This window comes from Bos indicus x Bos taurus, chromosome 21 (genome assembly GCF_003369695.1).
Source record: "Bos indicus x Bos taurus breed Angus x Brahman F1 hybrid chromosome 21, Bos_hybrid_MaternalHap_v2.0, whole genome shotgun sequence".
Classification (NCBI taxonomy): domain Eukaryota; kingdom Metazoa; phylum Chordata; class Mammalia; order Artiodactyla; family Bovidae; genus Bos; species Bos indicus x Bos taurus.
Genome location: NC_040096.1, coordinates 47,684,647 through 47,710,900, shown reverse-complemented (window position 1 = coordinate 47,710,900; position 26,254 = coordinate 47,684,647). Strand labels below are relative to the sequence as shown.

Sequence of the window (26,254 nt, the reverse complement as noted above, 5' to 3'; positions counted from 1 at the left end):
TCCACTTTTCTCTTCAGGGCATTAGAGCCAGCACACATACACTATAGGCTTCTCTGGTGGCTCAGACCCGTAAAGAATCCATCTACAATGCAGGAGAACCAGGTTCAATCCCTGGGTCTGGAAGATCCTCTGGAAAAGGGAATGGCTACCCACTCCAGTATTCTTGCCTGGAGAATTTCATGGACAGAGGAGCCTGGTGGGTACAGTCCCTGGGGTTGCAAAGAGTTGGACTAAGCAACTAGAATAATAGATATCAATAGGTAGATAGTTAGATATGTGTATGTCTCCATACACACAGATATAGGATGTGTGTATGGAGACACACACAATTAGATATGCGGATTTAGAAGAGCATACAGAAGATCCTTCTGTTCCTATGACTGTCCCCTAAGCATGAAAGCAATAAATTAAGTGATCTGTTGATTTGGGGGCAAACCAAGAAAAGCATTTCAGATGTAAGACTTTCAGCTAGGTATTATTCTCATCAAGAGATACAGGATATTTTTTAGCTTTTCTTAAAAAAATTATTTTTAATTGAAAGATGATTGCTTTACAATATTCATTGGTTTCTGCCATACATCAACAGAGATACAGGAATTTTGTTATTTATTCCCTTCAGCATTAAGTGGTGAAAACTTTACACATTTATCCCAAGAAACTTGGACCAGTTCCCCCAGTTTTTAGGCCTAGGAATCTGGGGGAGGTGGAGGAGAAAAATCTATTGTGATAGGTAATGCTAAGGAGATGACTTCAGTTCTTTCTTCCTTCATTTTCTTTTCTTTTGTTTTTTTCTCTCCTCTTTTTGTCTTACACAGTAACATCCTGAATACAGCTTACATTAAAACATGTACTTACTTTTATGAAGACTTTATGGTTTTCATTTACATCAAAAAGGATGTAAAACATTGACTTGCAGATATTCTGGATCTCTAATAAAGAGGTCTATGGGTAACACTAATCTTTAGATGAGTTATCAAACTCCAAATCTGTATTACAAATTGTCAAGGAATGAATGACTTCTCCCCTGCACCCTACCCCACATTTTATTAACTTATTAAAGAATGGATCTGAATCTTGGTGACCTAGATATTTACAGTGTGGTGTTATTTAAGTCACCTTTCATAGAGTCTCTTTTGTAACATCAAGTAGAGGTTTCATCTTCGTCCTCAATATGACATGCTAGTCCACACCTGGAGGACTGCTGTGCTTCCTTTGCTCATTACCACGTGTTTAGAAATACTGGGGAGAGAAAGGTATTTATACTGGCTAAGGATGGCAGTGCCTTAGATTTTACAGATTAACAATTTGAGTAAGAGTTTAACATAGCATGCATGACCAGAATAAGTTATATGTAGGTATAGCTATTTGGCGGAGAAGGCAATGGCACCCCACTCCAGTACTCCTGCCTGGAAAATCCCATGGACGGAGGAGCCTGGTAGGCTGCAGTCCATGGGGTTGCTGAGGGTCGGACACGACCGAGCGACTTCACTTTCACTTTTCACTTTCATGAATTGGAGAAGGAAATGGCAACCCACTCCAGTGTTCTTGCCTGGAGAATCCCAGGGACGGGGGAGCCTGGTGGGCTGCCATTTATGGGGTCGCACAGAGTCGGACATGACTGAAGTGACTTAGCAGCAGCAGCATAGCTATCTGGGAATTAATTTTTACAACATTTTGAGGACTTCAGAGTAAACACATTCTGGACTCAATGTAAGAACTATTCTGTGAGTAACAATGTGTTCAAAATAACCACCAAAAAAGCTTTAATTCCGACATATAAAGAATTATATGACTTCAGGTGAGCAGGGTGCCATAGGATGGATGAATTACTAAATAAAAAATATCATGATTTTCATGTAGGTATCTTCGATCATGAAGCAAAATTAGGAGGGAAGGAAATGTAAAGCATTTCAGTAGAAGTGAGAATTCAATGTTACCTAAAGTGCAACCCCAGAGCATATTTTAGCCCAGAGATTCACTGCCTGGGACTCCAGTACATGGTAAGAGGAAAGATGGATTTACTGTTTTCTATTCTACGCACCTGTGAGTTTACTCCCCTCAGAGTTTTCCCAAATCAAGTCCAGAATATATTTAAATGTAAGAACTGAAGAACTTCCACTTCTTGAGTTTATCAGTGTATTGGAGAAGCACTATATTTCAATGCAAGACATCTTGCCAACAGAATATTTTCTCTGATATTTTCGACTTACATTTTAAATGAGCTTCTTGGAAGATCCATTTTCATTCAGCCTTAAACCTTTTCAGATACTTGGATGTTTATGTCTCTATTTATGTAACCAATCTATACACATTTACTTTCTCTAATTCTCGCCTAAGATTGGTCCAAATAAAGTGTCCCAGGTGAGAAAGCACCTTTAACAAGTATAGGCATTTGACTTTCTATTCTTAATACTGAAAGGGGAAAAATAAAATTAAACCTCAGCAATTCCTTTCAATTATACCGGCATTATAAACAGGAAACTTGGTCCATTTGTGAATGCCATCCAAATCATGCAGCTACATCATGCAGCTTCTTCATCTTTATGTATGACTATTGTAAGAAGTAGGCTTCTTACTTCCTGGTGGCTCAGTGGTAAAGAATCTGCCAATGCATGAGACATGGACTCAGTCCCTGGGTCAGGAATATCCCTGGAGAAGGAAACAGCAACCCACTCCAGTATTCTTGCCTGGGAAATCCCATGGACAGAGGAGCCTGGTGGGCTACGGTCCATGGGGTTGCAAAAGAATTGGACATGACTTAGCAACTAAATAACAACAAATTGTAAGAGGTAAAAGAACTTCAGTTTCTCAAAACGTGTTAAGTTCTTAATTTATAAGAACAAAATCAAGAAACCAATCTGGAGGTTGGTTCATTTAAAAGAAATACTGTTCCTCGGACTAGAGAAAGTTTAGAGTATTTGTTAATCTGTGGTACACAGATTTACATGTGACCTACCAGGAATATATTATGTCAGAGTTTTCTTTAATAAAGACACTGAGGAAGTTCATTATTAAACTTCTAAAGAGAAGTTAAACTTTTAAATTTCACTTTCAGAGAATCCAGATTCTAGGTTCCCAAGGCTCTGAAGGATTCACCACTTTCTCTACAGTGACCACTGCTCCATGCTTTGCCAAGAATTAACACTCCAGACTATACGTGTCTCTCAAGTTACAACATCTCTACTGAGTCAGGCAATTAGAAACGAGATACTTATTGAATTTGACTGATAATTCACTTTGGAAGTATAATCATAGTAAGAACAGATTGAGGGTTAAGTAGGGAGGAAAAAAATGAGAAATGAAAAATGATTTCTACTACATTCCACTCACCTCCATCATCTTATAAAATAGAATAGTGAAAGGGAAAATTGGAATTGTAATAAAAGTGAAAGGTTTCAAGGCCTGTGATGACTCAAAAAGTAACAGTAAGAAGTTGTGTAATAATATTATTATCTATATAAATGTATTGAATGCAAAATTCCAATGATACCATCTTCTCCCAAGTTGTCTGTTGGTTTCTGAGATGGACAAGTTCTACCCAATTCTTGTTTCATATGGTATAACAAGTTACAGTGTTGGGTTTTATTTAAGTCTCTGGATTTTGTATAATCTTAAAAATATTTACATAGCCTTCTTAAATGAAGTGGGGTCTGCCTTTTTTTCAGGATATATTTAAAATCTCACATTCACTTAGAGTTGTTATCAGATGATGTGGTTTGTGAGAAAACCTTAGATTTTAATAATAAGCAGAAATTTACAGAGTGCCATAGACCTTTTTCTTTTAGCCTTATCTTCAGCAACAGAAAGCATGATATAGTAGCCAGTGTCCAACCTGAAAAATTAAAAAAAAAAAATGTAGCACATAGTGAAATCCTTCTTGACTATACTCAAAACCCCCAGAATGGATTCCTCATGAGGGGTAATAAACATGACTACCATGCTGGGATCAAAGAAACAAATTTTTTTTTTCTTAATGTTTGCAGTTCAGGAGGTAAACATGTTCTCAAGAGAAACAAGAAAACAGAGTGTCAGGAATGTGTGAGGGAAGAAAAGATAAGGGAAAGGGAGGAAGGGAGAGGTTCCATAGCTGAAAAAGCAAAGTATTGGGGCTTCTATTGACTCACAGACTAAGAGACCGAAGGAATAAGAGATGATATGGAGGCAAATTAATAGCTGGAGAGAGCCAGAGAGTGTGTGCTGAGGAAGGGCCAGGCCTGAAAAGATTTTGTGTCGTCATAGCAACGGGCTCAGCCCTGCTCCCCCTGAAGCCCATTCAGCTCTGAGCTGCCGGAACACGTTTTTAATTAAAGCGTATAAAAGTTGTTTTGTAAGGACTTCTCCTCATCCGATAGATTTCAAAATGGTTAATCAGGCTTCATCTCCTTTTGATGCTCACAAGAGCATGGGATCCTTCAAGCATAGAAACTGATGCTGCTGCCACTGCCCCTGAGTAAGTCATCTCCCAGTCGCACCTAATACTGCGAGTGAGCAAAACATCTAGCTATTTAGACGCACATAATCAGAGAATTCAAGAGGGAGTGGGGGGACCGTTTTATGATTATAAGTGCAAATGTTGATTTTCTTTGCTCTGGATACTATAGAATCCATCCTTCTGGATGATGGTCATCTCTGGTTGATGTTCTATTTAGCTTTGGAAAACAGCAAGCTTATCCCCCACTTGGGAGCTACAGTCCAAAAACCAAAATTAAAAGTTACAAATTATTTGTGTCAAAAAATATTTAATCTCATATGGGTCTCCTATAAAAGAGTTTTGTTGTACCTTGTACATCTTGTGTAAAAAGATGTTAACCCATTCTTTTTTTTTCTTTTTAGGGAATAAAAGGGCTTTTACTTCTAAATCCTCTACCACTTCACAATACACAGCAACAGTTGCGTTTTCTGTAGTAAAATGGATGACAATAGAAAGCAGCATCTTTTGTTGAGTCACTAAACAACTTCTTAGCAGATGACTCAAACCTTCTCCAAACTTTTCATCTCTTTTTCTCCAAACCCCTGGCAGATGATCTTATTTCTAATTTCACTGAAAAGGAAAAAAAAAACAACAACAAAGATAATTTTGCCTGTCATCCATTCCTTCATCTACCCTATATTCCAGCTCAGCCTTTCTGTTCTGTACCAACACATTCTCTGCTGGTCCCGGAGGAGAAGAGTCCCGCCTCCCTTCCAGAGCAAACACATTCATTGAAGTTCTTAGTCCTAGACTGTCTTTTCCGTTTTTACTGTCACTGGATTTTTTTCTATGTCCAGGGAGTCTTCTCCTCAGCCTTGAATATGTTTTTCTATTTCTGGGGTGGGGAGGGGGAGTCCAGTTGGTTTTTCAAAATCCTCTAGTTAACATTCCTTTGCTTTCTTTCTCACTGCCAAACTTTTCAAGTGAGTGGCCATCACCCACAGTCTCTACTTATCCACAGCCTTGCAGTGTGATCCCTGAAACTTCCTTCTTGAAGATCATCAGTGGTGGCTTGCTCAATTCTGTTTTTACTCTATTTCTTTTGCTAAGTCTCAACAGCCTCAAGAGTTCTGAATATTCTTAGCAGCGTTGAACGCTCTCCTTCCAGAGATCCCCTGGCACCAACCTATCCTTAATGTCTATTTCTTCTCAGCTGCCCTTCTGTTTCTATAACTGTCTTCCCTGTCTACTCAAACCTTCACTATAGTTCCCTGAGGCTAAGTATGTTAGCCTGAGACAGCAAAACAGACCCTCATGTTTGGAAACTGGCTTGACACTTCCGAGTAGCCTAGGATGTTCTTAGGAGTTGGTCTGGCACTCACAGATAGACCTAGGTGCTCTTCTGTCAAACATCAGCCACTTTACTGAACATCATGAGGAGACAAGGCCACCTTATAACTATAGAAAAAGTGAGACAAAAAGAAGACCACTTTATAACTTTTTCTAAGCACAGATATAAACAAAGTCACTACAAATCACAAAAATGGCAAACATTCCTTCCACGTGAGTTAGGATTGGTAACTGCTGCCTCTTTTTAAAGTACAGCTTGACTTTTTAGTCTTTCCTCCTTCTAGGTAAGATTTTTTTCTTTTTTAAAGCCTTTATTGAATTTGTTACAATACTGCTTCTGTTTTATGTTTTGATTGATGGCCCCAAGGCATGTGGGACCTTAACTCCCTGAGTGGGGATCAAACCTGTATACCCTGCATTGGAAAGTAAAGTTTTAACCATCAGACCGCCAGGGTAGTCCCAAGATTTCTTTTTTTTTTTTAATTTAAATTTATTTATTTTAATTAGAGGCTAATTATTTTACAATATTATATTGGTTTTGCCATACATCGACATGAATCCGCCACAGGTGTACACGTGTTCCCAATCCTGAACCCCCCTCCCACTCCCCATACCATCCCTCTGGGTCATCTCAGTGCACCAGCCCCAAGCTTCCTGTATTCTGCATCGAACCTGGACTGGCGATTCGTTTCTTATATGATATACATGTTTCAATGCCATTCTCCCAAATCATCCCCCTCTCCCTCTCCCACCAAGATTTCTTAAGATACTCAACTGTAAAATTATCTTCAAAGCCTGACAGCATCCCACTTCACAGCCTGACGTCCCACTTTCTTGAACTCTCCCTTAAACCACCTAGCAGAAGCCCCAATACTCTAAGTCCTTTCTAACAACCCTCTTACTGAAATATCACACAGCCCTTAGGATGTGTGGTCTCTCTTGCTGGCAACAAGCAAGAAACTCAACTTGTTCAACTATAGGTATATCCCTGTACCAAGCTAAAACTCCATCCATATCTGTCCCCAACAAGATCTCCCATCTCATACCAACACCAGTTACGAGGTATTTCCATGAGTATTTAATCCATTTAAATGACAGCAACACAATTGTTTCAGTACCAACGCATGCCTCTTGATATCCATATTTCTCTCATTCTCTTTGTCACAGGCTTGAAAATTCATAGTCTTTGACTCATCCCTCTTATGGCCTATACATCTGTACTTAATTAATATGCTCTTTCAATAACCCCCATTCTCCAATCGTTTATTTCTTAACATTCTAAAGGTCACAACTTTCATACTAATGTCTAGTACCTGTTGAAATAGCCTCTGAATCTCTTTGCCTGTATACCGTTTCTAGCCTAATATTCCTGAGCAATACCTTTCAGTGAACCCAAGGAAGTCCTGCCTCTTGAGGCCAGAGTTTTAAGAGGTTAAATCGGGAATTACATATGAATGAGTAGCATGATTCCCCTCCCCCCTGCCCCTTATGAAAGATAAATGCCATCAGTGTACACAGGGAGGGATGGCAAGAATGCTCTGGTCGCCACAGAATCATTCCAGATCTATTCCAGATCTGATCTTTGAGAAATATTTGAAAAGTAAGGTGCAGTTAAAAGATTCTGGATTAGATGGGAACTGGACCATGCCTTGTGAAGGAATGTTGGATTGGGGCTGTTTGACCACAGAATAAAACTTTTCCATTACATTGGAGGATAATTTAGTTATTTCAAGCATGTGTGAAAGAAATTAGAATACATATTGCATATGTTTCTAGAAGGCAAAATTAGAGCCAGAAGGTGGCAATTTGAGAGCATTACAGATTATGCTGCTGCTAAGTCACTTCAGTCGTGTCCGACTCTGTGTGACCCCAGAGACGTCAGCCCACGAGGCTCCCCCGTCCCTGGGATTCTCCAGGCAAGAACACTGGAGTGGGTTGCCATTTCCTTCTCCAATGCAGGAAAGTGAAAAGTGGGAGTGAATTCGCTCAGTCGTGTCCGACTCTTAGCGACCCCATGGACTGCAGCCCACCAGGCTCCTTCGTCCATGGGATTTTCCAGGCAAGAGTACTGGAGTGGGGTGCCACTGCCTTCTCCAATTACAGAGTATAGCTCAATATAAAAACACATGTAGCATGGGGACAGATAGAATAGGCTACCTCAGGAAATATTGAGCTTCTCAATGTTGAACATTCAGGGGTGGACTAGATGAACACTTGGGTAAACACGTCCCTCAAATTTGTGCTTTATTTATTTAGCTGTGAGCATTAGACTGTCAATTACAGTAGATTTATTTCTTTTAAACAAAATGGACTTTATATTACACGCATGCTCTTATTTCTTAAATAGCTAGCACGCACACGTTTACCCTGCCAGGTGCTGGTGTTCTTCCCAGTGTTCCTGCGATTCCATCTGTGATCACTTTTCATTTGCCTAATCAACTCCCTTGAAGATTTTTTTAAATTAGTGTTCTGCTTGTAACATTCTGTAATTTTTTCAGGAGCAATTAATTGTAGGTGTTTTTTGTTTGTTTGTTTGACTTTCAGCTCTTTAAAGATACTACTTCATTTTATTTTGGATTCTGTTTCTTAGAGAAGTTCTCTCTTATTGTTACCATTTTGAAATTAATATGTGCTTTTATTCTTTTTTTCCATCTTTTAAAAGTTTCTGATAATTTCAACATCTGGGTCATCACTAGATCTGGTTCCATCACCTATTTTATATTTTCACATGGCTCTTCTTTCTTTTTAGTGTGTCTTGTATTTTTTAAAAATTAAGTGCCAGATACTGTGTGTAAAGTCTTCCCAGGTGGCTCAGTGGTAAAGAATCCACCTGCCAATGTGGGAAACACAGGAGACGCAGGTTCCACCCCTGAGTTGGGAAGATCCCCTGGAGGAGGAAATGGTAACCTGCTCCAGTATTCTTGCCTGGAAAATCCCAAGGAGAGAGGAGCTTGGCGGGCTATAATCCATGGGGTCACAGAGTCAGACATGACGGAGCATGCACATGCTACCCATTGTGTATAAAATAACATGGAACTGAGGTAAGTGCCCAAGATGAGAATACTTCGTTCACTAAAGGAGATCTGTTAACATTTGAAATGAGTTTGGTTTTGTGGTTGCTATAGTTTCCTTTAACATACCACAGATTTGAAATTCCCCCAATGATGAGCTCAGTTCAGTTCAGTTCAGTTGCTCAGTCGTGTCCAACTCTTTGCGACCCCATGAATCACAGCATACCAGGCCTCCCTGTCCATCACCAACTCCCGGAGTTCACTGAGACTCATGTCCATCGAGTCAGTGATGCCATCCAGCCATCTCATCCTCTGTCGTCCCCTTCTCCTCTTGCCCCCAATCCCTCCCAGCATCAGGGTCTTTTCCAATGAGTCAACTCTTCACATGAGGTGGCCAAAGTACTGGAGTTTCAGCTTTAGCATCATTCCTTCCAAAGAAATCCCAGGGCTGATCTCCTTCAGAATGGACTGGTTGGATCTCCTTGCAGTCCAAGGGACCCTCAAGAGTCTTCTCCAACACCACAGTTCAAAAGCATCAATTCTTCGGTGCTCAGCCTTCTTCACAGTCCAACTCTCACATCCATATATGACCACAGGAAAAACCATAGCCTTGACTAGACGGACCTTTGTTGGCAAAGTAATGTCTCTGCTTTTGAATATGCTATCTAGGTTGGTCATAACTTTCCTTCCAAGGAGTAAGCGTCTTTTAATTTCACGGCTGTAGTCACCATCTGCAGTGATTTTGGAGCCTAGAAAAGTAAAGTCGGACACTGTTTCCACTGTTTCCCCATCTATTTCCCATGAAGTGATGGGACAGGATGCCATGATCTTCATTTTCTGAATGTTGAGCTTTAAGCCAACTTTTTCACTCTCCATTTTCACTTTCTTCAAGAGGCTTTTTAGTTCCTCTTCACTTTCTGCCATAAGGGTGGTGTCATCTGCATATCTGAGGTTATTGATATTTCTCCTAGCAATCTTGATTCCAGCTTGTGTTTCTTCCAGTCTAGCGTTTCTCATGATGTACTCTGCATATAAGTTAAATAAGCAGGGTGACAATATACAGCCTTGACATACTCCTTTTCCTATTTGGAACCAGTCTGTTGTTCCATGTCCAGTTCTAACTGTTGCTTCCTGACCTGCATACAGATTTCTCAAGAGGCAGGTCAGGTGGTCTGGTATTCCCATCTCTTTCAGAATTTTCCACAGTTTATTGTGATCCACACAGTCAAAGGCTTTGGCATAGTCAATAAAGTAGAAATAGATGTTTTTCTGGAACTCTCTTGCTTTTTCCATGATCTAGTGGATGTTGGCAATTTGATCTCTGGTTTCTCTGCCTTTTCTGAAACCAGCTTGAACATCAGGAAGTGTGAGCTGGATTTCCACTATTCTGGGTTTAGTGTAAGGCTTGGAGAACTGGAGGGTGGTTTTCTGTTTCCCTGCTCCACCCTAAGATTACAGCAGGATCTCTAGGCCTGCAACATTGAGACTGTCTCTTTCCATGTTTTTGATCCCCCCACCAGTACATGGCTATTATATGAACCAGTACAGGGCTTCCCTTGTGGCTCCGCTGGTAAAGAATCCACCTGTAATGCAGGAGACCTGGGTTCGATCCTTGGGTTCGGAAGATCCCCTGGAGAAGAGAAAGGCTACACACTCCATTATTCTGGCCTGAAGAATTCCATGGACTGTATAGTCCATGGGATTGCAAAGAGTCAGACACGACTGAGAGACTTTCACATGGCTATTACCTGTTACAAGATACAAGTTTCACTGGGGCAGAGAAGGTTGCTCAGCTTTCCAGCTCCCATCTCTGTCTTAGGCAGGCTGTATGCACCTCCTCCAGCGGCGGACAGTCTCTGCCTCCTATTCAGCGCAGGGTCTAGAGCACAGGGAAGTTCCCAAATTCTACTTCAGTGTTGGTGGGACCATCTTAGGTGTGAGTGAGTTTGGGTAGATCAACCTGATACAGTTGAAGCTGGTCTATTTACCCTTTACCCTTACTTCTTTGGCAGAACTTTCCCAGAGTCTAAGTTAAAAGCTGAGTCTTTCCTCCTCTTTGGTGAGACTTCACCCCAATTTTTTGTCTCCTTAGCATCATAGGACTAATTCTCTTCTTAGTTATTTTTTAAATCTTCTTAGCAATTGTTTTTTTTTTTTTTTTTTTTTAACTCGGTTTCTCTGTGTTTTGTCCTGAATTTAAGCCTCTAAGAAATCAGAAAATGCCTTTAGGGAAAAATTGTACACAGCACATTGGTCTCCAGTCTGTAGCTCTCTTCTCCTAATCATGGCTCCTCCTAGCATAGCTGTTTAATTAGTTCTAAACTCCATTTTTGTTTCTCCAGCTCAAACTGCCACAAACTGGAGAAGCTGCTTTTGCTATACTTCTGTGTCCCAAACCTTGACTAGGCAAACACCCTGAGGGAAAAACACAGCTGCGAAGGCAGGGCTCACCTCGTGTATTTTCCTTCTCTCCGGGACCCTGGCCCCTCGGGTCTCGCCTGCACTGGTTGTGCTTCAGTGCCTTCAGATTTTGTTTTGTTTGACTTTGCATTTTGTCCAAGTTTTGTAGTTATTCTCTTGATCTCATTCTATCAACTCTGTTACAGCCAGAAGTGAGACACGTTTCCTATTTATATTCTAAACCCTGGTCCCGAACGATCAAGTCTCGGTGAGTCTTATGAGACCCTCTTAATTATCTTGTGTTCAAGGCTCATATGCACCCTCTTACTCATAATTTGTGGATTGACGTATATTTGAGATCACATTATGGTAGCATTATTGTTCTGTAAATTTTGGTTGTTTAGACAAAAAAGATCATGTCATTATATATGGTAATTCTAGAAGAATTGAATATCTTGATATTATTTAATCTAGTATGTTTGTTTTACCTAAAGGGCAGAGAGCCACAGATTAACATCATCATGAAGAGCAAGCCTTCACACTTAAAATTCAGATCAGTGTACAGGATTCCTATTGGAGTTTAATTTACACTCTGAATAAGACAATGTCCTTAACAGAGGACACTCATGGAAAGTTAGATAAATACATAACTGATTTAAAGCAATACAGTAGTTGAACAATATATAGAAAATAAGTACAGTAATACTTGAATCTAGGTTAATCCAAAAATTCCCTTGAAAATGAATTTTAAGCTTGATTGCAGATAGCTGGAGTGATAGTAAACTGTGTTGGTGGAAGTGAATAGGTAGAATATTCCAGGGGTGAAGGACATTTTAAGCTAAAGACGGTTGGCAAATAGCAAGAAGATGAAACACTATGGTAGAAATGGAAGTGTATTAGTATTAAGCAGTTTTATAATGTCTACGGAAACAGGAAAGATATGAAAAGGCATATAATCTGAGTTTATATAACCTAAGTCATGTAGGATGGACTGAAAGGAGGAAATGACTGATATTGAATGATCCTTTTAAGGGAGTTGTAGTATGGTCACCACCTAAATGAGGTAGTGATGTAGACAAAGTGGAAGGATTTAATTAATACTATTACTTGTGGACTCTTTCAGTGGAATGGATGGAGCTGAAGATAGGGAAGAGTTTAAGAGAATAAATATAAGGAAACCAAATACCATTTTAAAAAATGCTATTTAAGGTGGTTAAACTGAGGAAGTGACAAACTGTTCTTGCAGATAATATGGTAGGATGGAATTTCATGACAGGGAGGATAAAATATTTGGGTGCTGTCTTTGTCTAATTGAATTTTAGGGGGTGAGTCTCTGAGATTAATGATTAATTTTTGTTGAATAATTGCTACATGTAAAACATTGCAATAGTTATAGAGCTATTTCAGATGGTTTTTGGTCTCAAAGAATGTATAGTCCGATAGGAGTGATGAGATAAAACAGTTTCTCCACCATGGGAAAAAACAGTAGAAAATGACAATTTCAGTTCCTAGCACATAGTAGGTGGATGCTGAATAAAGGTTTGTTGAATGAATGAATGAAAGGCATAGAGAGGCACATATAAATCCAAGAGTTGAGAAGAAAATCTATATTTGGGAAAATTTTAAGAAAGGCTTTTACATGGAATATGACAACCCAGACCATAAGTGTCAGACAGTATTTAGATAGATTTCAGGGAGAGGGTAGTTCCAAGTGGAAGTAACAGTGTCAGGATATGGAAGATAGAAAGTTCAGAGTGCATAGAGAGCAAGGTGAAGTTGAAGCCTGAGAGAGGAAGCTATGGGAATAAAAAGTTGAGAAAGTAGGCTGGCAAAAAAAGTCTGGAGGGCCTTGAATGCTCAAAAGAATTTGGAGTTTATTCAGTAGGTAATATTTGGTGTTAGAAAGATACTGTATGGACTGTAAAATATTTGAACTGCTTGAGGATATATGGTTAGAGGTATAAAGAGAAATTATATGAAAGATGGAAGAGAGGAAAGAAAGAAACAGTTTCATCCAGGTACACTTTGCAAATAAGAAGTTCCTGAAAAGAAAACAGGAATAGAATTAGTGATCAAAGACATTCATAATACAAAGGTATAGATATGACCCTCCTTCAGTGCTAAGACTCTTGCCAGAAGGATTGATGCTTGAGCTTGTCCATGTGGAATGGAATTTATTTACTAACACAGAAAAAACTCCACTATATCACTAGCACTTAATTGTGCTATGCAATGTGAAATTCCTTATTGAATCTTTTCAGAGGTAGTAAGTTAGGAGGTAATCCTGGCAAAAGTAGTCTATATTCACTGTCCATTTCTGCATTTTTCATTCACATTTTAATTCACTGCAATTTGGATTTTTCTCTCATTATAGTAGAAACTGCTCTCATTAAAGTCATCATGGACTCTTTAGTTGCCAATTCCAATGGCACTTAGCTCCAAACTATCTCCTCTGGGAAGCCTTCCCTAATCTCACAGAGAGGACAAGGTACCCTTTCATCTGTTCTGCCAAAGCATCCTGAGCCTACCCCTGTTATGGTACCTATGATACTGTGTTGTAATTATTTAGTTTTGTCATTCTCTCTGGATGTGATTTCCATGATAGAAACTGTATCTTATTCTGTATCCTCAGTACCTAGGATGGTGTTGTTTGAATTAATGATAAAAAAATAAATAATAATGCCCCCTCTATTACCCATTTCAATTCTTTCATGAAGATATACTTTTAGAGAAATACTGAAACCTTCCAAATATAATCAGCAAAAATATCCTCTGAGAATACTACTTTTACCTTCACTTGTACTGTAAATTATGTGCATGATATTAAATAACTAATTTATTAACAGGGCTTAGATGTTTTACATTTTACAGTTGTCTCTTGTCATCTATCCCTTACCCATTGCCACAGTACATTATCCATAATTCTTGTGACTCTATCATGATTTCATTGGTAAAGGACATTTTAATTTTAGCTAAATACTTTAAGGGAGAAGGCAATGGCACCCTACTCCAGTACTGTTGCCTGGCCAGTCCATGGGGTCGCTAAGAGTCGGACACGACTGAGCGACTTCACTTTCACTCTCCACTTTCATGCATTGGAGAAGGAAATGGCAACCCACTCCAGTGTTCTTGCCTAGAGAATCCCATGGATGGAGAAGCCTGGTAGGCTGCAGTCCATGGGGTCGCACAGAGTCGGACACGACTAAAGCGACTTAGCGGCAGCAAATACTTTAAAGTGTCTCCTATGGTCAGTATGTTCTAATTGGTGCTGGATATAAGAAGATAAAATTAGAATTAATAAAAATTATACATTGCATGAACAAACTCATTATTATTTCTAATTTCATCAGACACGGCTTTTTTTCTAGAAATGGAGTTCATGGTCGGTAAAGATGCTCAGTATTTTATTATTTTGTTTTACCACACCCTTATACCATTAAAACATAATATGTGAAGACCATTCTTGTCTACATTTTTATAAATACAGACATGCACACAACCTTTTTAAATCCAATTTTGCAAATACTTTGGGATTCATCAAAATTGACACATGTGGCAGTTTGGAATTATCTTTGGTTCTTTCTCTTCTTTTTGCTCCTTTATTTTTGCCAAAGTGTTTCTCCTTATCATTTACAAAGTCCACACTTTTCATTGTTTTTTGTTTGTTTCTGGTTAACATCTGCCTCTTCAGTCTTATACTTCACTATTATCACTTCTCCCATGATCTTGTTTGTCTCTCATTTTGACCATTTTACTGCTGTAGAAGATCTTTTGGCTGTCTTATGGTAGTAGTTTTTTGTTGTTTCATCACTAAGTCATGTCTGACTATATGAGACCCCATGGACTATTGGGTTGGCACTTCCTTCTCCAGGGGATCTTCCCAACCCAGGGACTGAACCCATGTCTCCTGCTTAGCAGGTGGATTCTTTACCACCAGGGAAGCCTGCATCTTATGGTACGACCATGAATAAATAATATACTATACAGGCATCTATATATGCCATGAAGAGGTGTAGCACTATTATAAGAAAATTTGTATCAAACTAGTATCTAGTATTGGAGAAGGTAATGGCAACCCACTCCAGTACTCTTGCCTGGAGAGTCCCATGGGTAGAGGAACCTGGTAGGCTGCAGTCCATGGGGTCACTAAGAGTCAGACACGACCGAGTGACTTCACTTTCACTTTCCACTTTCATACATTGGAGAAGGAAATGGCAACCCACTCCAGTTTCTTGCCTGGAGAACCCCAGGGACGGCGGAGCCTGGTGGGCTGCCGTCTATGGGGTTGCACAGAGTCGGACACGACTGAAGTGACTTGGCAGCAGCAGCAGCAGCAGTATCTAATATAGTGTAAAGTCCAAGAGAAACAAGGATTTGAGTCTAAGAGGTAAATTAAAGTATTCCAGTTGTCCACTCATTATTATTCTGAGTTTATAATTTCCATGAAAAAGCAATAAAAATTACGAATTCAAATAGCAGTCATAGTATATAATCAAGTGCTAACAAGTGGTAGAAACTAAGCTTCAATAAATGTCATATGAGGGTTGGTTGGAACCAGTAAATGTAGGCAGGGCTGAGGAGGAGAACAATGATGGCTTGATTTGATATTACTTGTGATAAATGTCCTAACGCCCTAAATGTATTATTCATATATCCCATTTTTAAAAAAACATATTTATCAAACTAATTTCAATGTTATTGTTTAAATGAAACATACTATATAATAAGGAATGTGTGACTGCAGGAATCTGTAAATGTTTTGTTATTAATTTTTTATTTTGATAAGAAATTTTCAATTTAATAATGCTGAAGATAGTTATTTTGAGTAGAATTGAGCAATGTTAATTTAAAAATCTTATGTGTATATTTTAAACGAATATCTAAGTTTATATTCAAATTTAGTTTGTTATTTTTTTCTTAACTTAATAAAAGATAATGAAAGGGGACTTCCTGGTGGTCCAGTGGTTAAGACTCCGTGCTGCTAATGCAGGGGGCACAGGTTTGATTTCTGGTCGGGGAATTATGCTCCCATATGCAGTGCGGCATGGCCAAAGGATAAAAAAAAAAGAAGAAAAGTTATTTGAATAATTACAAGTTTGTTGGTAGATACTATCAAAGAAAATTTCTGTATTCATATAAGCAGAATTTTTTAAAATGAAAACTTAATATTTAAAAGATACTCCCTTTGCTGCTTATAAACTCATCTGCATGAGGGTGGACAGCAGCCATGGAAGCTTTGCTTTTACTTTTAAAAAGCACTGGTGCATCTATGGATTTAAATACATTGAAAGCAATACCAGACTATGCAAACAGACTGAAGGAAAAGAGAGGTCGAAATTAGTTCTTTCAAATACATCTTCTCATCATTCCTAATGTACACTTTTCTTCTAATTATTCTTTACTTCGAATAAAGTATGAACAATGCATACATGACAATGCTTCCTAACAAGTGAACCTTAGAGAAGATTTTCAGGAAATAAAATATCCTTTACAATGTACCATTTGTTAAAACAACATAATGAACAATAAGACATGCAAGCATAACTGGCTATATATTTAACATATTTAATTTTAAATATCAGAATTAATATATTACATAAAACCACTCATACCTAAAAAGGCATAATTGTTTGTCACAATTATTTGGATATACTTCTAAGATTAAGTTCAGGAAAGCAAGGTTTGGAATGTGAAGAGTTAAAAACGCAGAGCAACAGTAACCCCATTTAGATAAGGGAATAGAGGGGTGGGGCAAAGGGAACAATGCACTAAAGTGCTTTTCTTTCACAGATCTTGGTTCAAATTAAGGTTAAATTCCACAGGAGGATATGTTTTACCCATACGGAGTCTTAAAGGACGTGCCTTTGTTTCCAACTTCCCAGAGAAGATGTATGTTAACACAAACAAAGCATTTCATAATAAATTTAACTTTTATAGAGTGACTAATGCCCTGTGGAGATAAGGTAGACTCTCAGTCACCTGTGTTTAATCCAGGCTGAAGAAATTACGCCAAGGGCACACTGAGAAAATTCTATTCCTTTGGAGAGAATGGCAGTAACTTGGTAGGGAGCAGAAAGGGTCTTGATTTTAAAAGTCTCATTGGAATGACTCTTCCTTCCTCACTGTGAACACAGTTTAGCATTTATGTACTTTGGAAGGACAAAGAGGTGAGGTAAGCCTGCCAAAATTTGAACCTGGATTTCTGGGAACCTGTTAGTAGGTCAGCTGTCATAAATGTAAGAGAAGCTGCAAAGGAGCGGCGGATCCTAGGTAGTTGGAAGTTGGACTACAGCTTTGTTAAAGCCTGCATACTTTTTCTTCTTCTAGATCTCCAGCTAGGTGACATAGTGTTTAAAACGCCACGGAGGACCACTATCATTCAATCAAACCAGCCTTTGGTGAAGAGCTGGGGAAGAGCTGGAACAACAAAGAAACAAACAACTCTTTCTGCTGGAAATATTTATACTTAGCAGATAGAAAGAGGTTTTTCAAACATTAATTGGGGTCTTATTGACAATAATTTAGCAATCTATTTCTTCCAAGAAAGACAAACTATTTTTGTAAATAGTGCTTTTCTTTCATCTCCCATTTTCTTTCATCTGCACATTATTCTTTATTGACTAGATGCCTAATTCTTATCATTCTTGAAAATATCTCTGAATTTGTGTCTAGATAATTCCCTCATTGATATACCATCCCTTTCCCATGTGATTTCAATACTGACTTCAATCGAGGATGTAAAAATTAGTTCTATGGCATGTAAAAAAATTCCATTTTTCAGAGAGAGACGTGTCAAATATCATACTGTATACATTTATTTTTTATATTTATGAATTCATCCTTGATGAGAGGTTTAGGAAATCTATAGAAAATTTAAATAAAATGGAGTAACATTTTCCTCTAACATTAATCAAAAAAGGAGACATTCACATAGAAAAAATTTCATTTTAAGTTGCTTTATGAGAACCTTGGAAACATCTCTTTAGTTTATCAATCTGCAGGTCACTAATATAGATTCCAGACCAAGTTCTTATCATCATCTCTGATCATAGTTTCTTTATAGTGCTCAATTTCCTTCTTGTGCTCTAAATTAAATTTAAAAAATAAACTTCTTTAATCTTTGTATGTTAGCCAGTGACTAACAGAAGAAAAGTTTTCTGGTCTTAGAGTATTGGACAAGAGTAAAGAGGTTTATCTTCTCAGGCTAAGTAATACCAAATCCAAATTTCAGAAATCAATTAAATTCAGAAAGGAATATTCAGAAAGGAATACCACAAGGGGGCAGGTGAATCCAGGCTAGGTCCTAGGTGAGAGGGTCTCAGTTTTAGGAATTCTGGTCAAAGGAGGGAGAGGATGAAATGAAAACCAGCAACAACTCTAAAGAGAATATTTCTCCAGGAACTTCAGCATTGTGTCTGTGTCGTCCAAGTAAAACTTTATTTAAAATGTATCCAGATACATTTTCTTATCATATACCAAGAAAATGAATTAAAGAAACCAAACCAATGTAGTCACACACTGCAAGTGCCCGCTGTATACACAGAGGCCAATAGCATGCTTTTATCAAGAAGAGAAAAGTTATACACAAACTGAGAAGAAATCCAAAATTTACTACAGAGCAATTAGGGTATTCTTTGAAAATAAACTACAACCAGAGAAAATCTATCAAATTATTAAAAAGATATGAAAAGAAACTTTTGCCTCAAAGTCATCTGAATGATCAACAATTTCATAACAGAGGCATAAACTTTGAATAATAGAGGAATACCAATTTTTTTCCCCCATAGAAAAATTGAGATATTAATTTCAGACATTTTAGGAAAAATAAAAGCTGCTGCTTAAAAGAATCTGCTTTGATTTTCATGAGAAACTAAACTTAGTCTACCAATAGGAAGCAAAATTAACAGAAAACTAGTTCCCCTAAACAAATATTTTTAAATTGACATTAGACATCTCCCATGAGAATGTCAATGACAATATCATCAGTCACCAACATATATATATATATATATTAATATGTACCTTATATGCAAAGTAGCCAGGATTAATTCTACTTGATAAAACTGGAACTTTTTACTAATAGTCTCCTTTTTATACTTCACATTTAGTTATTTGGTGGGGGTAGATAGTGGATTATTTTATCTTTTACAGATTAGTAAAATGAAATGCATAGATCATTGTAGCATAAAATATAATATATAGCATAAAAGACTATAATATATAACATAGTATAAAGTATACAAGATTTATCTCATAACTGGTAGATTTATTTAGTTTCTGATAAAAAAGCTCTTTGAAGTGAGCTTTTAAGTAGCTTCTCTTATTTATGATAAAATTAACTTTATATTTAGGCCTCTACAGTAATTTTTTATAGTAACATTTTAGAAGTCACTTCTTCTATTACAAATCTATTGACTGATGAAGTCATCTCCTAATAGACTTTAAGGAAATCTAGGTGTTAGAACCTGGGGGGCCAAGTTGAGTAATCTTTCTGTTATGATTTATTTGGTTTTGTCCTACCATAGAACTTAACACTGGCCAAACTATTATTAAGCTTATTTTTATTTTTTATTTTTTTTCTTTTTTTAATTTTATTTTATTTTTAAACTTTACAACATTGTATTAGTTTTGCCAAACATCAAAATGAATCCGCCACAGGTATACCCGTGCTCCCCATCCTGAACTCTCTCAAATATAAATTTTTATGTCACCTTATCAAAGTCTATTTTTCTCAAATTCATTCTTCTCTTTGTGTGTATATGTGTATATACACATATACATAATACATGCTCATACACATAAACTCATAAACACACATACATACATGATGCAATCTGTTGGTGGTATTTTAGGTTATCCTTTCTTTTCTTCTCAGTCTGTCAATTAGCTTCCTCTTCCCCTCCTGTCTTCATCCTAAGTAGTTGCAGGATCCTCAGAAGTTTTGTCACCTAAAGGACATGGAAGCAGCCTCTGCGATACTTAAAAATAATAATGCTTTGATTTGTCAATGTGAGAAGTTGGATGGCTTTTAAAAGCTGACCAGTCAGGGCTATTTGCACATAGTAGACATTCAATAAATATTTGTTGATTTGATTTATTCTAGGGTAAAGACTGGGTTACAACTCTTTTTTTTCTTCACTGATATGCTATGATTTAGCCTGTGTACAAATGAGTTTATGAGTAAACATTAATGGTCATGGTCATTGAAGATGTTTTAGAGGGAAAAAATTCTAGATCTGCAGGAGTTAGGAATAGCAATGATGGGAGTATGTTTAATAAAACACTCCAAGTAGTTATAGAATAGATGATAGACACCATAGATAGGTTCTAACTGAACTGCATTCTGACAAATTATTTGAAAACAAAGTAGCTACTTCATCATTTTTGAATCAATCACATGTTGAGGGTTTAAATTTTTGACTCTATACAATAAAGCAAAGGACCTTTTCATTAAAAAAAATTAGGGATAGTATTTTGGTGATGAAATTTAGTGAGCACATTAAAGCTGTGTAATATTTTCTTTGGTATATTCTCCTTTGTGAGAATCACAAAAGTGTTTATGCATGTTTTATTGACAACTGAGAGGTCGTAGAATAAAAAATGAGAACATTTCTCAAATTTCAAGTAACTTTTAAAGAGTTAAACTCTCTACTCCTATCCTTCAAAAGAGCATAATTGATTTCCTCTTTTGGTCACTAACAGCAAAAACTGTTTCTGAGCTTACAACATGTTAATTTTGGCTCAAGGCAAATGTACAACAGCAAGGTTTATGATAAAATCTGTCAAAACATTAACCATGATGGCACAAGCTTCAGCTCTTAACAGCAACAGGGAAGCAGAAGTTTAGGAATAGACACACAGTTGTACATCTAGCTCTGAAAACGCCTGCCTGTGTCACATTATGAAACTTATTCAATTCCTTTTTTCTCATTTCTAATGTGGAAGTTCTATAAGGTGATTATCTGTTTTAATTAACTGGTTTCAAAGAGATGAGAGATCCTAGGATTAAAGATATAAATCTAAGTAAAAAATTACTAAGAGGACTTCAGATGTTCAAGACAAAAGCCAAGATTCTATAGCATTTTCACTTCTTGTCTGATGAGTTTCATGAAAATTAAGTCTTAACCTAAGTGGTGTCTTACCCTTTTTGCTACTTTAAGACAAAGATGATTCATTTGGCTATGTACCAGCATTTGAGCACTATAAATTTTTACTTTTTCAACATGGTAGACAATGTTGGTAGTTTGGGTTTACTATTCCTTGGTGAGGAAAGAAGCTGTATTTCCTAGAAAATTATGAACAAAATAATGTTATCAAAAGTGAGCCTCTCTGCTGACAGCCAATTATAACCAAGACAGTTAACTTTGTGTGTGAGGTATATACAAGAAACAATTTCAGAGAAGGGCATACTGTCTTGAAAAATGTAATTTGATTAGACACAGCTAGCAAAGATTTATGAAAGTCTTCTTTAGGGAACTCAAAGGTTTTCAGTGTGTTAATGTCATGGTCATACAAGTAGTATGCAGTGAATATTCTATGCTTAAGCATTTCAAAAAGCCTTTGATATAATTAACTTATTTATTGAAGAAAGGTAGGTATTTTTTAAGCTTTAGGATCTTCACTCAACAAGGTTCATGATGAAAATTGGTGGAGACTAGAGATAAAATTAGTAACTAAATATAAATTTTTGAAGCTCTAGCTTGTGGGTAATGTTCACACACAATTTAGTTTTGCTCTCAAAACTATATCTTAGAATAGGGCTTAGGTATTGAAAGAATAATAAAGCACCAGAAAATAAAACATCAGGAAAACTTAACAAAATAATTGGAATTCAGAAGACTTCAGTTACTTTTAGGAAATAAGGAATTATTGAATTTGAAATCATTATTTAAAGTAGCTTGAAGCAATATCAGAAAGCATCTGAGAATGCCCTGGTTTATACACTGCTTGCCTTCTTCTTTTTGCATTCTAACATACTTGGTTCCAGAAAACAACTTAGTTATTACTGTTGTTCAAAAAGATTTAAATGACCTCTCTTGTGGTCTGGAAATTTTGTGTAAACATCGCAAGACAACAAAACCTCATCTTCACTTTATCATGGTGTGAAATTTCAAATGTTGGATTGTATGGGACCAAAATTGAACAATAATGCAAGAAATTCTGATTAAAAAACAAATCTAACCAAATAAAACAAGCAAATACCCCTCCACCCCCAAAACTCTTCACTTTAAATCGATTATGATTAAAAGTTAAAATCTTCAGGTAAACCCAATGTCTCACCTGGTAATGGGCTAGGTGTTAGATAATTTGACATAACAGTATATTTTATCAGCACTATTTTTTAAAAAGGTGCTCAAATCTTAATCTTCCATTGCATGTATTTTTTAGAAAGACAGATTACATAGATGTTTATAAAAACAAAAATATAGTTTGAAAATTTAGGCTTCATTATTAACAAAAATGATTAAGTATTTACCTGTGCAAAGAAATACAAGACTGAATTTTTGACTTCCAGAAGCTATATGCTAATGGGAGATAGTACAGGGATAATGAAACAAGATGAAACGTATTAACTGCCCTAATAGAGATGAAGGAAGACCTATAAATTATACAGAAAAGAGACTGACTTCTACTTGGTGGTGGGGTAGAAGAGGGGAATTAGGGAAAGCTTCATGTTAGGAGGTGGTATAAAAGTGTTCTTGAAAGATAAATTAGGTTAAACTTGTGAAGGTGACTTTGACTGAGCAGAGGACTAAAAATGGCAAATGAATTAAATAATAACAGTACAGAGTAGGAACTAGAATGGAGAGGAGCACAGGGTCTAAGGTATTAGTATGAATGAGTCACTTTCATTAATTTTCTTGCTATCCAAAGAAAAACAAAATAACATATCAAAACTTTAAAGTATGAGTTGGGCCCTTAGTTCTTTTAGAAAATCCAAAAATGGGTCCAGAAAACTTTCCTAAAACCTAAAAAAATAAAAAGCACACACATGCTCACTTCATTGCTTCTAGAAATGATAAAACCACTGTTTGTCTTATTGCAACTTAAAGACAATAATATCTGTAATATTTAGACTTACAGTACACAGGGTAGCTATAATTCTTGAAAAAGTTGTTACAATTTTTATAAAAGGAGAAATAAGTAATTATATGATATGCTTGAGGTCTTCATTGAAAGGAAGCTTCTGATTTCAAAAGATTGTCTTCACTTCTATTTCACAAACAACATTACATATTCACATTCGTCTGTCATCTAAATAAAAGCAAGAATTACTCTTTGTAGTGTGACCACAACTTAAGAAGATAAGATGCAAAAAGCAAATCTAATTTTGTAAAGTGGGAAGACTATGATGTAAGACATTACTAATTAGTGTGCATACACATTCAAGCAGAGTGATTCTTCAAAGCAATAACACTGAGACATTTTATGTAAAATTATTATATCGCTGTTCAAACTATATTTGAATTTTCTCCTCCAGAATTATCTTCAGAACTTGTTTTTAAGTTGGAAAAAAAAATTCAGTCACCTGGCTTTTGTTTCAAAAAAAGTATGTTTAGAAGCAAAATGAAGCTTAGAGATTTAAAATCAAACCTGTCTTTAAGAAGCCAATGTGTACATAATCTATATAGTTTGAGAAACATTCTTTGTTTCAGGAGGATCTCCCTAAGCAACAAAAACTGTTGGCATGGAAGAAAAGTCCACACAAGACAAAGTCTATTTGACTGCTGCATTTGGCAGCTCTTACCTTTGCAAATATTATGTAATTTTGGTTTCTCAATTTTATGCAAAGTTCCTAAGTTTTAAAATAGGCATACATTTTGAAACTTCCTTTTTTTTTTCTTTTAAATAAAAGCCACTTCTTAATTTAAGCTTCCTTAGGTGCTACCTTGGTTTATTTTTATTTTTTCATATATATCATAAAGGCTACTTTTGAGCGTGGTTCAGTTGGAATAGACAGGCAGTAGCATCTTACTTTCCTAAACACATAGCCTATGGTTTTATTTATAATGCCAGAAATGTTGACTGCTGTTGTTTTCTAAGTCTTACCTTACATGGAACCAGTGTTAAAAGTTCGTTAGCTAGAGCTTAACAACACAATGGCTGAAGGAATGGGGTTACCACACAAGTGTTTAAATTCCATGCCGGATCCCTAGCTACAACAGAGAAGAAAGTTCAAACAACAAAAACAGAGTTGCAAGGTCTGAACTTGTGTGTCACGGATACCTCTTACTCATCACCAGGCAGCTCTTATTCAGGGCAACCAAGCCCTCCCAAGCAACATGGTTAATTGAATAAGGATTCTGAACCTTTTGGCTGCAGATAAACCAAAGTGGCACATGGCTCATAACTCAAACGTTTCATTTTAGGCAGCTGTTAGTTTTCTTGCCCAGGCTAATTTGGATTATTCAATCATTTTCTTTTCTTTAATGAAAAACTGCTTGTAGTTACTGGTGGGGACAAAGAGCTGCAATTATGGATCTTGGAAGGTAAATTTATTACCTACTCATTTTAATCATGTATACAAGTGATACTAAATTCAGAACATTTTATTAGCAATATAATTATACCTGTGTGTGTGTGCGTGTGTGTGTGTGTAAATTTAATAACATTCAGCCCTGGCTACTGTTTCCCTACTACGAAGGACCTGGAACCTCCCATACTGAACAACTAAAAATGTTGTACAGAAAATGAGAAACATCTTCTTAAATGCATCATTACATTGGCAAGTAGGTAAGGAATACATAGAGTAAACCTAAGTACAACTGGGAACCCTTAATGGTATGTGAAGCATGAAGGGCAAGGTTTTTACCTTGAGAGCATTTGACTTATGATCGAGGTGAGGTTGAGCTCTGGTTTTCCATGGCCTCCTAATGGAGCAGGGGACAAAGTCCAGGGCCCACACATGAAGAGAAATCTTAAACTCAGACTATGAATAGAAGATAGAAAAAAAAAATCCCTTATGAATTTTATAAACACAAGCTAGGCTTCATATGAATTTTCATCCCAAATTATTTAAGCAGCCCAATAAAATTCAAATTAAGCTCTTAAAGTATGCTAAGGCCTGTACTTATTCCCAGGCAGAAGCAAATGCAAAGCCTCTATGAAGGAATCTACCTTCAATTAAGGCGTGAAAACTCCCATAGGAACTAATTCTAAGACATATAAGCTCATATTCACGAATCAGTAAACATCAAAAGAGGCAAGTTAAATGTAGCTAGCAGAAATAATATTAAAATTGGAGCAATAAATATTTGAGATTGTAAAATAGTCAAAAGTATAGAATTGTTGTTCTTGTTTAGTTGCTAAGTTGTGTCTGAGCCTTTTGTGATCACATGGACTGCAGCCGTCCAGGCTGCTTTGTCCCTGCAGTTCTCCAGGCAAGAATCCTGGAGTGCGTTGCCATTTCCTTCTTCAGGGGATCCTCCCAACCCAGGGATTGAACCCATGTCTCCTCCATTGGCAGGTGGATTCTTTACCACTGACCCACCAGGGAAGCCCTAAGTATAGAATAAGCATGTTTAAAATGTACAAGAAAATTAAAAAGGGGTTGAAAATATGATAGAGAAACAAGAGACCACAAGAATGATCAAACAGATTTGGGGATGAACAAAATATAATTTCCTGAAATGAAAAATATAATAACAAAAATTAAAAACGCACTGGAATTCTGCTTCCAGACAGAACAGAGTCATTTGTGGCAGATCAATGCTTTGCAAGAACAACTAGTAAAGCTGGATGAAATACAAAACATATTTGTTTAAAAGTACCAGAGAAGGGCTGAAACAAAGACAGCTAGAGGAATGAAGACTCCAAAGGCGAGAGCTGAGAGGCAAGCTAATGGTCTGCAGCTGCTCTTCCCCTGGAAGCATTTGCTGGCGCTGGGTTTGTCCTGGCAGAAGGCTGCTGTTAGAGACAAGAAACCAGCAGAACTTTGGGAAACCTCTCAGGGTTGGAGTGAGAGCCCTAGAAAACCAAAGGGGCCTGAGACACACGCCTTGTTGTTTAGTTGCTAAGTTGTGCCTGACTCTCTGCAACCCCGTGGACAACAGCATGCCAGCCTTCCCGTTCCTTCCCTATC

At 37.1% G+C, this 26,254-nt stretch overlaps 1 long non-coding RNA gene across 1 annotated transcript; it reads right to left on the bottom strand.

Annotated features, from left to right (window-relative positions):
- Window positions 1–3,567: 3,567 nt before the first annotated feature.
- LOC113879864 lies at window positions 3,568–25,479 on the bottom strand. The gene is made up of 3 exons (XR_003507498.1): window positions 24,986–25,479; window positions 19,997–23,427; window positions 3,568–3,832 (listed from the first exon to the last, which is right to left on the bottom strand). It is a non-coding gene; the product is annotated as an uncharacterized LOC113879864 (long non-coding RNA).
- Between the last annotated feature and the right edge of the window lie 775 nt (window positions 25,480–26,254).